Source organism: Sphaeramia orbicularis, chromosome 18 (genome assembly GCF_902148855.1).
Source record: "Sphaeramia orbicularis chromosome 18, fSphaOr1.1, whole genome shotgun sequence".
NCBI lineage: Eukaryota > Metazoa > Chordata > Actinopteri > Kurtiformes > Apogonidae > Sphaeramia > Sphaeramia orbicularis.
Genome location: NC_043974.1, coordinates 33,251,415 through 33,258,472, shown reverse-complemented (window position 1 = coordinate 33,258,472; position 7,058 = coordinate 33,251,415).

Sequence of the window (7,058 nt, the reverse complement as noted above, 5' to 3'; positions counted from 1 at the left end):
TAAGCCGATTGCAACGCGAGGTGGGATCAAGAGCAATTAATTTAGCACCCAGATAGTTCCAGGAAGGGGCTGAAAGAACCTTAACAAAACGTAGATCACCTTCAGAAAAAAAAAAAAAAAAAACCTGCGGCGTATCCTCCTGGTCAATTAGTCCGGCTGACTCGACATTCCTGCTTGTGTCGACTGATTTTCTCCAAATGAGCGGCCTAAAAGGAATTCTGAATAAAAAGAGGAGATGAGAATTTGGACGAACTGAAAGGGTGTGTGGATGATAAAAGGAAGGATGAAAGAAAGATGAAGACACTTGGCAGGAGCTGACATGAGCCAAAACAAACAGCTAGAGAACAGGACATTCTACTGTGGACAGAAATGGGCCGGCCTGTTCCAATGAGCTCCCAGAGAAAGACAGAGGAGAGCATACCTCGAACCCTGCGTCACTCACTTCTATTACAAAACAACATCTTGGTGCTCAACTTAAATATATCCTTCAACACACTGCTCATGTCTGGGATATGTACTAGAAGTAGATTACAAGTAAATGGTCAGATTTTTTGGTTGTTATAAAACAAAAAATAGAAGAATAAACTTCACTTGAATCATGGAATAGGTTATTTTATGGAGATTAAACTACTATTAAATATATCAAGACATTCAGGGAAATTATTTTTTAAAGACAAAATGACCTTGTCAAGCACATTGTTCATTCAACACTTTTAAGAATATCTACCTCTATGTTCGCCGTGTGATTAAAATGTTTTAACTAATATTGACCAGGATTTACCCTTTATCAAGCTGAAACAGAGGAACAAGGTTGTTCCTCATTTTAAGAGTGTATCTACATGTACTCCTTTTCAATTTAATATTAGGTGTATCTTATGTAATTGTTTTGGTTACATTTTGTTAGTTTTGTTTTTCAGCAGTTTGACTTTTATTCTAGTCTTAATGAGGGGTGTTAAGTAACCAAGTACAGTGTACATTATGTCATTACTGTTCATATCTATATTATAAAAGGGAAGTGAACTCTTAGTGTGTGTCTCAGGCATCACACAAAATCCAGAAAGAGCTGACTGCTGCAGTTTGGCATCCTTATGTATATTTGGTCAAGGAAGAGACTAGCCAAAACGGCAAGTTGATAGGCCCAGTAATTTGGGAGATATTAGTAATTTTGGAATACAATAGCCTTACACACTGTGTCAAATTTCAGGTCCAGAAACAGACATGCCAGCTGAGAGGTTATTCAACTGAAAATGCCAGTGGAATTTACCAAGAAAGTTCGACTAATTACATATAGACTAAGATCTTTTCCCAAAAGTCAGCTATCCCCAGCATAAAAACTACCACATCTAGTACCTGTGATTCCCCACGGGTCAATGTGCTAGAATTTATTTTTCTGACAACTTTGACTCTCTAGATTTTAACACAAATATCTGTAGTTGTATTCATTAGATGATAAAACAAGTCTTTACTTTAGTTTTAATGCATTTGAGGGAAATTATTCATTTTTTGCTATTTTGCATCATAAAACTGAGTCAGATTTTTTAAGTATACAATGATTTCACCACAACACAGAAAAGATGATCCTGTGGAGAATTCATCGGTACATATTACATATATCAAACATGTAGACGTAACAACAGAAAACCAAGAGTAAAGTGAAACTGAAGCATTGAAAGTTTTTTTTAATGTATTATTCATCATTTGCTGAATATTTTGTATTTTCAGTTAATTACAAGGGTTTAATAGCTTTGACATTATATTAATATGACATGGTTAAGTTCCCTTTGCACACAAAAAACTGCTACAAATGACTCACTTTTTATTTTGACACGCTGAGGACACTTCAGTCTTTTTAACTTCTACTGCAGTGGAGAAGCTGAATCAATACTTCTACTTTTACTACAGTCATTTATCACAGGAGTACATGGACATGAGTTAAGAATGTAAGTATTTTTGCCATGTCTGGTTTTAAGAAATCTAGTGATTATCCTTTTGGTAGTTTTTTTTTTTTTTTTTAATTTAGGTTCTCTGTGTGTGAATATTTGGCTTCTTTCTAGTAGTTTTTGCAGTGTGTTGTTCATTCACAAACTTCAATAACACACAGAAACCTCCATTCAACAACACCACAGCTTTGGGACATGGCACTTTTTTCCTTAAAAGTCACTGAGGCTCACAAACAGCGGGTGCATTCTATGTTTTTGGCTGATTGCTCTTTGGATTTTATGCTCGAGGTGCAGTGACTCAGTACATCTAATCAGGTTGAAGAAACACCCGACTACAGTTAGCGCTGTTTGTTTGTGAATCAGAGAATTATGCTCCTCCAGCCGTGTTCTGCATCCACCCCCTCCTCCTCGGCGTCTTGCTTTGCATTGCTCCCCGCCAGCCCCCATGTGGGTGAATATCTGGCTCTGACATCACCGGACAACAGCTCCCCCTAGGTACACAACTCCTCACCTCTTCCAGGAACTAAACTTCTGGAGGGTAAACACATGCTGCCACTCGGACGACCCCAAAGGGCATCACATTAATCCCAAAGGAAACTAGAACACTCAGTTCATTACACTATAACTAGTCTGAAATAGCACTTTTAATCCATTTCAGTGACTAAAGGAAGCTGTTTTTCAATGTTAAACAGCTGTGAACGACCATGAACAGGGCGGGAATTTAACTAACTAAACTTCTACTTCTACTCATGTACTGTATTCAAGTATAAATTTAACATAAATGCAGCATTTCCATTTTATCCAGCTTTACACTTCTTCTCTACTAGTTCCCAAATGAAAATGTGTTACATCTTTGGTTACTTTTACGTTTTTTTATTCACCGCCTGTCCAGTGAAAAATCTTCCAAGTATTTCCTGAATGGGTTGAGTTTCATCTTCAACTATCAACTCTTCAAAAAAAAAAACAAAACAACAAATCCCAAAAACCTTAGATTCCCTGGAAAACGCATCATACCAAAACTGAAAACAAGTCTGTTTTTCTGAACTCATGAAAAGAGATTTGTGGTTCTGTGGTTGACAGCGATGCTACAAACATGATGATCTGATACAATATGATGCTGAAGGTAATAAAGTTTATAAAGTAGTGGAAATGATCTCAAAACTTACATGTGTTTAGCAGGAAAAGGCAACACACATAGATGCGTCAGTAACAATCCAAAGTAAAGTTACTATAGGTCTTAAAGTTTTTTCTTTTTGTTTAATCTTTCATCATAGTTTTATGAGTGCATCATAAGTTTAATCCTACATTAAAGAAAAAGGTTTTAGACACATTTGTATTTATTTTAATGTTAAGTTCTTTATTGTGAAAAAAGTCTTGGTTTATAGACCTTCAAAACTCTGATGAGAGAATGCACAACAGGCATTTACAAAACTATTGTTTATCAAAAGTCTCATACTCTGCATAGACATTTTACTCTTCTGTATTCTGAACTAATATTGTGTCTTTGGCTGTTCTGCATCAGTTATTAAGAATTTTGGTTTTTTTTTTTCCTTAGTGCTCATTAATTATAATAAAATCCCATAAAACACTAAAACCTTAAATGGGAGCATTTACTCAAAGAATACTTTTATTTTTTATACATCCATGAACAGTTTCATTCTAGAAAATAACTTTTTTCTTCAACTACTTGAACTCAGAAACATTATTTTTCTTTATTTTACAGACTATCAGTCTAAATTGTTTATTACTTGACATGTTTTGCTTACAGTAATTTAGAATGGAAAACTTTTGGCTTAAGTGGAGTATTTACTCGTTTCATTTAAAGAATTAGAATATTTCCTACCCTCGTTTGATTTAAAAATATTCTACTACACATTCATTTGACTAAGACAGTGTTGTAGACGTGCTAAGTTTTGTATAGATCTCCTTCATAATCAGGACCTGAAAAATATTTGGTCCATTTGTATTCACAGCACATGACAGAGCTGACTCAACAGGCCTCCATGCACTGACCTCCATGCAGCAGCAGAGGGAGCACAGTCTTGTGGGACCTCCTTCCGCTTTAAAAATGTGGTTGTGCAATGGATTCCCGGGGCTGATCATTCTCAGCATGAGCCAGAGGAGGGCGCCATCTGGTCAATAATGAAGCCTTTGTATAGTCATGGTATTGCATGGCACATGGTGAACAAAGTGATTTACTGTAACATTCATCTGTGCATTTCAAACCTGGCTTGTATCCTGTTTTTTCTTTCCTTTTCACTATCCCACACATGGTTTGATTTTACAGGGACTGTGCAGATGCAGTATCTATCCTGGATTCTGTGCTTCAACACTGCCTTCCTCAACTGGACCTGCCAAAAATAGATGGTAAACAGGTATATTCATGCTGGTAGCAGCTGTAACATGCTTATCTATCCACTACAGCAGTTAAACAATGTCAAACCAAAACATGGCCTCACCTCCCCCCAAAATAAACCAATCTCACAGCCCAGAATATAGATTAAGTGTCTTTATTGCAGTGAAATACTGATACATTACATTCATTTCAAGGTATAAACACTACACCAGATACAGATTAAGCAATCACAGCAATGATGTATTGAGTTAATTCAACCACTGCGTAATATTCACTTTTACATATACACAAGACGAACAATACTGTGTTTCAGTTTCTTTTCCAAATACTTACTTAAACAGGACAATGGGAATGTCTACCTCTCCATGAGACTTACATCAAGACACTTAAGTTTTTGGACAATTGTTTAGCTAACAAGAGTAACTAACCATTCTTTGTTCCTTCGGGTAAGAGTAACACGAGCTAACCGGATAAATCTATTATGTAACAAGCTAATTTCATTTCCTCGTCTGTGGAGACAAGATTACTGCTTTAACTATACCGGCTAATCTTTCAGTAATCAAATAGCCAGACAAAAGGACGTGTACCAATCACAAAACCATGATTACATTAGCAACTGCTGCTTATTCCAGTGTAGTAACTACACAGAAAACGCATCTCCACATATCCAGACGAATATGCACGTAGTTGGCAAAGAAAATGGCTTCAACTCTCTAACACCGACGAGCAGCCAAGACTATTTAAATACCGGCTAGCAAACTTCCACACAGTTTCTACACTACTATGTCATACCTACCGCTTTACCATTGTCAGCGTTGATGTATTAATATAGGTGGTCGTTCGATCAAATAACGAAAAGCTAGACTGTAGACTGGTAAAACTGCCTGGCAAGAATATTCCAGACTCCATCTTTCTTGTCTACAACAAGAAGCATATCGTCAAACACCGCCATGTTGGCTGCTAATGGACTCAGACTATGCTAGCTGAAATAGCCTTTAAAATAGCTATCTAGGAAGTGGTAAAACACGATACAACCCCCACAATCACTGTAAATGAACACAGCACACCATCACATTGTTTATAACTTTGAAGATGGCTAAAAATAAAGATTTAATAATAACTTAGGTAACGAGTAAGCCGCTAACTGGACGTTTTGTCCTGTAACGTTTAACACGGCATTATCCTGCTACATTAGCTCAACGTTGCATAAAGATGTCGACGAAAACAACACCATTTACACAAACAGTAACATTACGTATTGCTAATACATGTATGTAATTCGTGAGTAATAAGATGTGTGCTTACATTAAACCACACTTATGAAATACCATAGTTGTCGGCAAACTCGTCCTAGCTAACTCCGGCTGTACTGTTACGAAAACGAAGCGCGACAATATACCTTACATGTATATGAAATCTGTATATACATTTTAGATTTCTTGTAAAATACAGTCCATGAGTACATACAACCAGGGGTCAATTAGAGATTAATTATGTAGTTTATGTTATCAACCGCCAAAACCATTTAGCTCAATTAGCTACTGCTTTCTGAAACGTGGCCTACACGAAACGTTGCTGTTTCTAATAAAATCATTAAAATCTTTAGAACAATCGAGCAATATCACAAGAAACAAGTTACACAAATAACACATATTAATGAAAAAAGTACAAAAATATGGTTTAACGGACGTTATAGCAACACTTCAGGCTTCCCCGAGATTTTCCTAGAGGGCGTAGGGAAAATGTGGTCCTTTGTCCGGTCAGCGGTTGTAGGCGAGTCCGAGGCTCTCAGCAAAGTCCCAGAGATTCAAAAAAATCAAAAACTTAAAAACAAAAACGTCGACGTGTATCGCAAAACGCTCGAAAAATAATCCATATTACAGTATTTCGAAATTAATCTATAATGTATTTCAACAAATATTGCTATTTGATCATGGATCTTAACAGGCCTCAGCCCTGAGCTTCTTTTCTTAGAGCCCAGGCTGATCCAGAGCGAGACGAACGGGAGAACAGAGATTTTTTTTATTTTTGCTCTGAGGGAAGAAATTCACATCGGCTGTAATCGGCAATTGTCGGAAAGTAGGAGGGTTTTGTTAAAATTAATCTAAAAAGGCTGTATTCACTCTGCCCATTGGTCCGTTCCATTTTACTACTTAATACTAATGACAAGACACACCAATAGGGATGTGTCAAATTGAATATTCATGATCTGGATGCAAAATTTAGGCAACACTGCCTACTGTGTTTTTTTAAACCAATGGGAATTACTTCAGATTAAACTAAGGCCCGCCTTTAACTTTTATTGGTCAACATAATATACGTGCTCTTTCATTGGCTGTACGTGCAATAAAATTAGTTATTCATGTCACTGTTTCGAATGGCCAATGAGCGTTTTACTACAGACTTCCATGTCCCACCTTCCACAGAGTCAGTCCCTGGCTTTCTGGGTCTGTCACCCCGTAGCACGGGCTCAGTCTATATAACCAAGCGTTGGACCACTAAACGCTCAGAAGCGCTCAGAGCGCTCCAGAGTGTAGATCAGAAAAAGGGAGGGGAACGGTCGGTGGCCGTCGTACATAGGACCAAAACATTAAAATATTCGGCTTTAAAGGCAACCGACCACAGAGGTCCCAGGGATATCGCCTTCGGAGACTTTCCGGTCACCGTTGGCGGCCTGACCAGAGTCGTGGTGACAATTTAAAGGCTGTTCCTGCTCACAAAGCGGCGTGCCGACGAAGGACGCGTCTCTTTGAATAGACAGG